The following is an 8,295-nucleotide window of genomic DNA, read 5'->3' as shown; positions in this document are numbered from 1 at the left end:
ACAATCATGGAGTGGCTTAACATCTGATTCAAAAGTGGCAATATCCAGTCCATCATATAGCTTCATCAGCTGCTGATATTTTAATTGTTCCAAGCTCTTAGAGAAGACATACAAGTGCCTGTTTTTCCAGTCTAACCAGTTGGGTGCCAATAAAATATTATCAATCATTAGTGTAGTTTTACCACAAGCCGATGGCCCAACAATAAGACATCTAATATTATCAGGCAGCAGCTTTCCATTTCTCTTAATCTGCTGTTCAGGCTCTGGCAGTCTTTTTATAACATCCCAGGTGTTCATAGTATCACTTTGTCTGCCTCGATCCAGCTGTGTTCTGGGAGACCTAGCCATTTCACCAGTATCTTGTTGCCTTTTCTGCGGATGATTTTTTCTATGAGATATGTGTCAGGCTGTTTAGTTTTGCTGAGTTCTTCTTCATAAAACCTGCCTTTGAGAATTTCTCCTCGGTGGTCTTTTATTATATATGTGTATCGGGTCCCAGGTTTAACTTGAACCACTGTAAATAATTCAATGCTCCAGTTTCTGGTAAAGCCTCTTTTGAATATGTGCTTATATTTGCTGATTCTTACTTGATCACCTACTTTGTATTTGGCTTTTCTTGTTGTTGGCTGGTATCTAGGATAATAAACAGTACTGATCAATTTTTGCTCATCAGATGAAGTTACCTCAGAGGGTTTCATGTTGGTTGTGGAATGGACCGAGTTGTTATATCTATCTAAAAGTTCTGGTAGGATACTGAGCCATTTATAATTACCTTGAAGGGTAAATTGTTTATACATATGATTTTTTAGGGTTTTGTTGAATCTTTCTACAATAGAGGCCTTGAGATCACTGTAACTCGAGTAATGTTGTATTGACTGGCTTTTAATAAATTGTTGGAACACCGAATTATAGAATTCTTTGCCATTATCTGTTTGTAGATAGTGCGGTGATCTTCCACTCTGATTGATGATTGTCCTGAAGGCTTCTGTAACACATGTTCAATTCTTGGATTTGAGTGGCACAGCCCAGGCATATTTTGAATATGTGTCTATGACAGTGAGTAGATACTTGTAGCCCTTGTTGATTTTGTCTAAGTTTTTCAGCTGTCCACTTGCCATCTCAACCAAGTCACACTGCCATAAATCATCTATGCTTTTTGTAACTACTGGCAGTCTCTTATAATTATGTCTGGCTTGTCTGTGTAATTCATCAACAATAATTTGTCTAGACATAGTATGTAAACAAGAATATTGCAACTATGGGATGTTCAGCAGCTGATACTACAGGATTTTCTAAATATAATTTGTCTCCTATTTGTATATTAAATTCTAGAGAACCATCATCTTCAGCATAAGATGTCTCTAATGTATTGGGGTCTGTAAAATCCTCTAACTCTACACTGGTGACCTTTGGTTTGTTGTCAGCATTGGTTATTGATAAAGTAGGGTAGTGGTGTGCCTGTGGTTGTAGCCAATATTTGATCTTAATTGGTCTAAGTGTGCCCCCAACAAAAAACTGGTAATAAAATTGTGCAGGGGACAGCATATATATTTTGCCACCTGGTATAAATGGTGAATCATATTCTTTGTTGGGGATACTGTACAATTCAAGAATTACTGTATGCTTAGGATTCTCGATTAGGCCAGTTATTTCTTTTTCTGCTGTAAGCAATCTACTTGTTACAGATTCAAGGTGCTCATTGATAGTCCTAACAACATCATCATGGCCTGGCTTGATTTTTATGTCCACAACAAGTTTTTTGTATTGTTGCACAATTTCTTGAAGCTGGGTGGCAAAAACAGACAGAGCATTTGCTTGGTTGGATTCCATGCTCCCTAGCTGTTGCTTGATATTAGCTACAATTTGTTGTAGATTTTCAACAACTGCCAATTTTGAATTTTGAGCAGTAAGATCATGGACTTGTCTTCTGATATCCTCAAACAGAGCATGCAGTTCATTAATATGTTGATTAGTTGGTAGAGTGGCCACTGTCTGAGTAAGTTGTTTGATCTCTGTCTGGATATTCTTGATATCTTCTGATTTCAATATGCGATTCACAGCTCTCTTAATATTTTTAAGTTCCTGTGATGTAGGCAGATTTGATACAGTATTCTGCAAAGATTCAAATGCCAATTTCACATTATTTAATTCAGAAGCATCAGCCACACTTTGCATAGCATCTTGGAGCAGGGTTATGTCTGCCTGAGTAGGTGTTGATTGTTGTAAAATTCAAGCTTTGTTTGGATATCATCGATCAAGTGATGAAAATGAGATAGCTCAGATTCAGTGTTGAGATTTTCAAGTTTTGTGATCTGTTGCTGGACACTGACAAGGGTGTCTACAATACCAGGCAGGCGAGATTCTAGAGATTCTTGTACATTTGTCAGATCACCTTGTACTGCTGCTATTGTACCCTCAAGATGGCTTATGGTACTCTGAACTTTTCCAAAATCTTCATATGTTTCAAGTTGCAGCTTGATGTTGGTAACACTACGAGTTATAGCACTCAAAGCATCAGAAGATGGCAAGTTGTTCATAAAATTTTCAAGTGTCTCAATTTTTCTTTAACCTCGGCTATGGCATTGTTCAAGGGGTCCAGATTAGGTATCTGTAGTGATTGAATCTGTTCTTTTAGAGTGGAAATCACTAGATCAAAATCTTCTTGTGACTTTATGCTTTTGACAATTGTTTGGAGCTGTGTCTGGACATTACTTATCTGCTGTTCCAATTGTTGCTTCAATTGCTCAGAGTTGGTAGCCTGAGTCTTCAATTTGGCTTGAAGAGCTGCTACAGCTTCCTCTAAACTTTGAAAATTATCCAATGTAGCCAAGTCAGTATATTTTTGAAGCAGCCATTTGAGTTCTGAATCAATTTTAAGAAGAGGGCCCATGCATTGTGATTGTAAATTTGGAATCTCTAGTTGAAGACTGGCATTCAGTGTGGTTTGTAAAGCTTGTAAATCACTTCTTAATTTTTTGACACTTACATCAAGCATCAGAATCTCATCACTGTGATCTTCATGCCTTGTATGGCCAAATATATCATTAGGCATTTTTGTTTTAGTGGTTATTTATTATAAAATATCTAATTCTTAATTCTATAAAAAAAGGTATAAGCTTGTCATAGGATCCTGGGACCTCAATATATAAACAATCACCGGCAGAAACAGTATATACAGTGCCAGAAACCATGTTTGAGTGCTTAATTCTATAAATATTTCTCCCTATTGAAACCTTGACATTACCCTCGGGAGTTGTAATAAATTGTAATTGACCACCTACAGGTAATTGGTAATGATTTAAATTATTGTTAAATATGTACAATGTTTTACCTGTTTTATCATCAACATCTGTAAGTATGCTGTTCAGATGAATAATTAACAAACCACTTAGTTTAGATATCATAGATTGTATATCAGAAGAGGGTGCTGGTGTTGGCAGGTCCATAATAGGCTGTTTTTCAACCCAAATAAGTTCATAGGCATGTTTATTTATTTCAAATCATGGTCTGTAATTGGGCATTGATTACCATTTTTCAAATCACAATGCCCCCATGGTAGAGTATGTAGGCCACATGATAAAATGCATCTCTTATCATCATGTGGGTCCAGAGCCACTTTTCTTACAACATTTGTAGTCAACAAGTGATCCACACTCTGAATTCTGCATTCTGATGTTCTGATTAAACTCTGGGTTTTGAGACAATTTTTGTAATCTTCAAATTCAAGCTCTTTGTCCAAAATTACTCTGCCAATGCCCTTGACCTTTTTGGCAACCACACCACTACATGTTTCAAAGCTGTACATCTTGGTCCTTAACCCAGCAAATGTCACAATAACATCACCAAGTGTCTCATCTTTTAACTTGCCAGGCACCTTTTTGTTGTGGAGTTGAATCTTTGTATGTTCACTGGTATCAAAATATTCAAGCAATGCAGGCTGTGACATATCTTGATAGACATCTTCTGTCTGAATATCAAGAATAAAGCTATCTGTGTCCATGTACATCAGTTTTACACAATCACCATAAATAGGCTTCAATACATCATAATAGAGCTTTAGCATGTGTAATTTGGCCAATTCTAATATCACAGCCCCTACATAAATAGGCTTATCAAACTTAATCTTTGTTTTTTTCGTGTTGAAAAGTGCCATATTTTCATCATAAATTCTTCTGTAGTTGAAATTAGGCTTTGCTATCAATTTTTTGCTCTGGCTGGGGTCAGTAATTAATTTAACATCACTATGTTTTCTGACATTTTCTATGGTTTTGCCATACACTGAATTTACCATCAATTTAAACAAGGTCTTATAAAATTGGCTCATTGCAGATGTTCGAAGCTCTGTGTTTGTATCAATATATGGCTTCAACCATCTTGAGTGCCTGAACCTCAAAACTTTGCCAACTTTGGTCACTTGAACACCATGATTCATTAGGAACTGGAGGTTTTTGTAATATATTACATAATCCTGTTTTGGCTCTAGAGTCATCATGAGCTTCTTCTGTTTAGAGCCAGGTGAACACTTAACCTCAGGAATTGGGGGCAGATCAGAAAAATTGTTGTGTAAATCATTAGGAATTGTCAGATCAACTTCTAAGAACAGGCCATAGTCACTGTCATCAAAATCCTGAAGATCTTCAACATTGAAATCTTCAACCCACTCAAGCCCTGCATATGGCAATTTATCCATCATAGCATGACCATACAGGCTGTTGGCATCTACATACAGTATATAACTTGATGGCAGTGCTGGATCATAATTGGGAATATACTTGTTATTTGCTCTGGCATATCTCTAAGAACATTGCACCATGCCTCCTCTTATACATTGCTCCATAAACAGATACATATCTTGATCTTGGATCAGATCCAATTGCATTTTAGTGTTCAAAAACATTGCAGACCATGCTAAGCCTGGAGCACTGTAGAAATACATTGGATCCAGCTTATAATTTTCCATCGATGATTTTCTAAATGCCTGAAGTATATCAGCTAAGAGAGTCACATCAAGTTTTAAATATGCCTTATGATAATCACCAAATGTCTGGTATTTTAAATTGTTCCACATCAACTGGGCATGGTGATAATAATCATCAATAATTCGAGATGCCCTGAGTTTACTATAGAATGCTTGTTGTGGTGGCAGAGCACACTCATCAAATTTAGAAAAATCTGTAACATAGTCATATGGGTATACACCCTTCCGCCTAATTAATTTCAGGTCCTGATTTGGAAACAAAGCACATGCGATTTTGAATTGATCATCAGATAATTGACTGGCCAGTGTAGCCAGGCTAGCCGACAGAATTCTGTAGGAATCAAGAAATCTTAAGTGAATAGGAACACCATTAACTTTAATTATCTTGCTAATAGCAATATATTTCTCATCATTTTCTGCTTAAATATTTATATTCTGCTTGTCAAACCCCTCGTACCTGATCAGATGATGAAAATCATAATTGGATGCACCATGGCAAAATATAGGGACAAATTTTGGTGTCTGGATCTTAATATTACAGATATTACACAGGGCCATTTTGAATTTACCATCTGTATGAGAATGGTGATGCACCTTGATATTTGTATCTGAAAATTCAGAATCACATACCGGGCATTTTTCTGCAATGTTGAAATCTTCAATCTGATCCTGTGTTAAAGGCATCATGGGTTTTGATTTTAATAAGATATTAGATGCTATGTCATGGCACTCATTTTCTATTCTATGTGCAAATTCTTTGATGGCATCTGGTCCCATGTATAAACATTCTTCACTAACAACACCATCCTGTACAACAACATAATAAAAACTAGAAGGCTCATGTAACTGGTATGATGTAATTGAAGATTCATCAGGATCTGGGCTGCATAATGCAAGGGGTTTGAGGTTTGATTCAAAATCACAGACTATATATGCTGGGTGTTCCAACAAGACTTCAAATTTTTTGAATTTGGCATTTTCACTTGGACTAGGCATCACCATATGAACAGGTTTATGGTTGCCACAGTATTTTAAATGTTCAATTAACTTGTTTTTAGCAATTTCTGCATTTTGTTCCCGAACCCCATTCACCATTTTTCTACCAACAAATACAGTCAAACATCTTCTGCACAACTTGAATATTGTATTGGATTTGCCTTGTTGTTTTCTGACTAAAGCTTCAAGACTGTGTATCAGAGTGTAATGGTATGTGTCATCCCCTTCAATTAAGAGCAGATCAATCGGGACAGTAGAATCATCATCAAGTGTACTGATTCTGAGAGGTGCTATCAAGCAATTTCCACGACCAGTGGAACAAATAAATACATTAATAGATAATTGTTTACCATTGATATCCCTGGCCTTTTTTTCAAATTTATCAATATTCTGAACTGACATTGGATATTCTAAGCCCTTCATAGCATCATCAAAATTGTGTTCATATTGTTTATAATAAGTTATTCTCTGAGGATTCCTTAAAACTGGATACAAAGCAGCTAAAATACACCACAGAAAACATTTCTCATCATTATTTTCTATGTTAACCACGGCTATTTTGTTTTTGATATTGGCAGGTAATGGCAGATATGTAGAACCTTGTAATGGGCTGAATTCAGAAATATTAACATAGAGCTTGTGTGGAGTTCCGCATAGGCTCCATCCTGATTCTTTTGCAGCAAATTCAGAGTGTTTAATATTCAATTGATCTATCAAACTGCTTATTATTTTGTCTGAATTTGTATTTGAATATATAGCTACAGTTTCTGTTATGTGGGGCTGTGTAAATTTTGTGCCATTTGGTTTCTTATATTGTGTAAACAATTTGAGGGACAGCTTATAAGAGCCATTTTGTGCATTTAGAATTGCCTGCACATCAGAATTTATACTGTTCAAAAAATTCTTAATGTCACATCTTGGCTCTGATACAAAACGGTGATCCCTAAGTTGGCCATTAAAACTGCTATGGAATGGTTCATAGCGTGGCTGCTTTGCCGGTCTAGCATTAACAGGTGTTTCAAGCTTCCTTTTCAGACCAGATGTAGATGGTTGTGGGGGCAATGTTGATGACTGTGCAGAACAAGTACCCATATGTTTATATGTGAAGTATTCCATGCTATATTTTCTATGGCATTTTGGGCATATTTTTGTGGGTGTTCTGCATTTGTCTGGATTACAATTCCTTTGGTGCTTAGCCCAATTAGGGCTGGATATATTCTTATTGCATTGATTACAATATTTTTGATTTGGCATTTTTGTTGTTGGTTTATTATATAAAATTTCTTGGGGTTCAAATCAAAATTCTATGCTTAATAAAAAATATCAGTTGGGTTCAGCAGTGTGCTTTGTATACCTAGTGTGTGTATACTTAGTGTCTTAATACTTTTGGCTTTGGTATTTTTGTTGTTGGTTTATTATATAAAATTTCTTGGTGTTCAAATCAAAACTCTATACTTATAAAACTATGACAGGTTGTATAAAGCTGATAGCCTACATGCACAAAGGTAGAATAAGTATTAATCTGCAGAAGCACTAAGCCACCACAAATACATATCTACACAGGCATGTCCTAGAAAGGCAATGACCTAATACCATGTGTCATGTATAACAAACTGGGGCAGATATAAACCCTTGGTTCAATTATTAGAAATATGTTTGATATAAATAATAAAAAATTCTGTATATTAAATCAAACAAACCTATAATTCAATTTATACAAATCTGCTATATTTTTGTGTTTTTTAAAAAAATATGGGGAGCACTGCAACAACATACCCTTACTCCTCAGCCACTCTCACAATACTAGCTGATATGTAATGCAAAATCTCTTTATATAGCCTAAGCACGGACCGCATTGAAAACATCTGAAACAATAAGCCAATCAGAATATACCACATCATCACATTATGTCATAACCAACCAATCAGAAAACAACACATGCCTAATAATTTATTGCATAATATTGGATAATAATTTGTTGCACAACATGATGCAATAGAAATAAACCAGAAGTGGGCCACAAGTGGGCGGAAGTGGACCGGAAGTGGACCGGAAGTGAACCGAAAGTAAACCGGAAGTGGACAGGAAGTAAACCGGAAGTGGACCGGAAGTAAATATGTGTGGGTGTGGGTGGATGTGGGTGGGTGTGGGTGGCTCTTATGAGCATTTTTGGCTTAGTTTTAAGTGTAGCCATAACAATATCAAGAGGGGCATATTTTTGACAAGCTTATGGACAACAATCGCACAGATGCAGCTTTTGTAAGTGTAGGCAAATCAATCTGAGGGGGTCATACTTTCACGGGAAATTCCCGAGGGCATTT

This window comes from Lepisma saccharinum, chromosome 9, assembly GCF_977018435.1.
Source record: "Lepisma saccharinum chromosome 9, izLepSacc3.1, whole genome shotgun sequence".
Lineage (NCBI taxonomy): Eukaryota > Metazoa > Arthropoda > Insecta > Zygentoma > Lepismatidae > Lepisma > Lepisma saccharinum.
Note: the sequence above shows the minus strand (reverse complement) of the source record.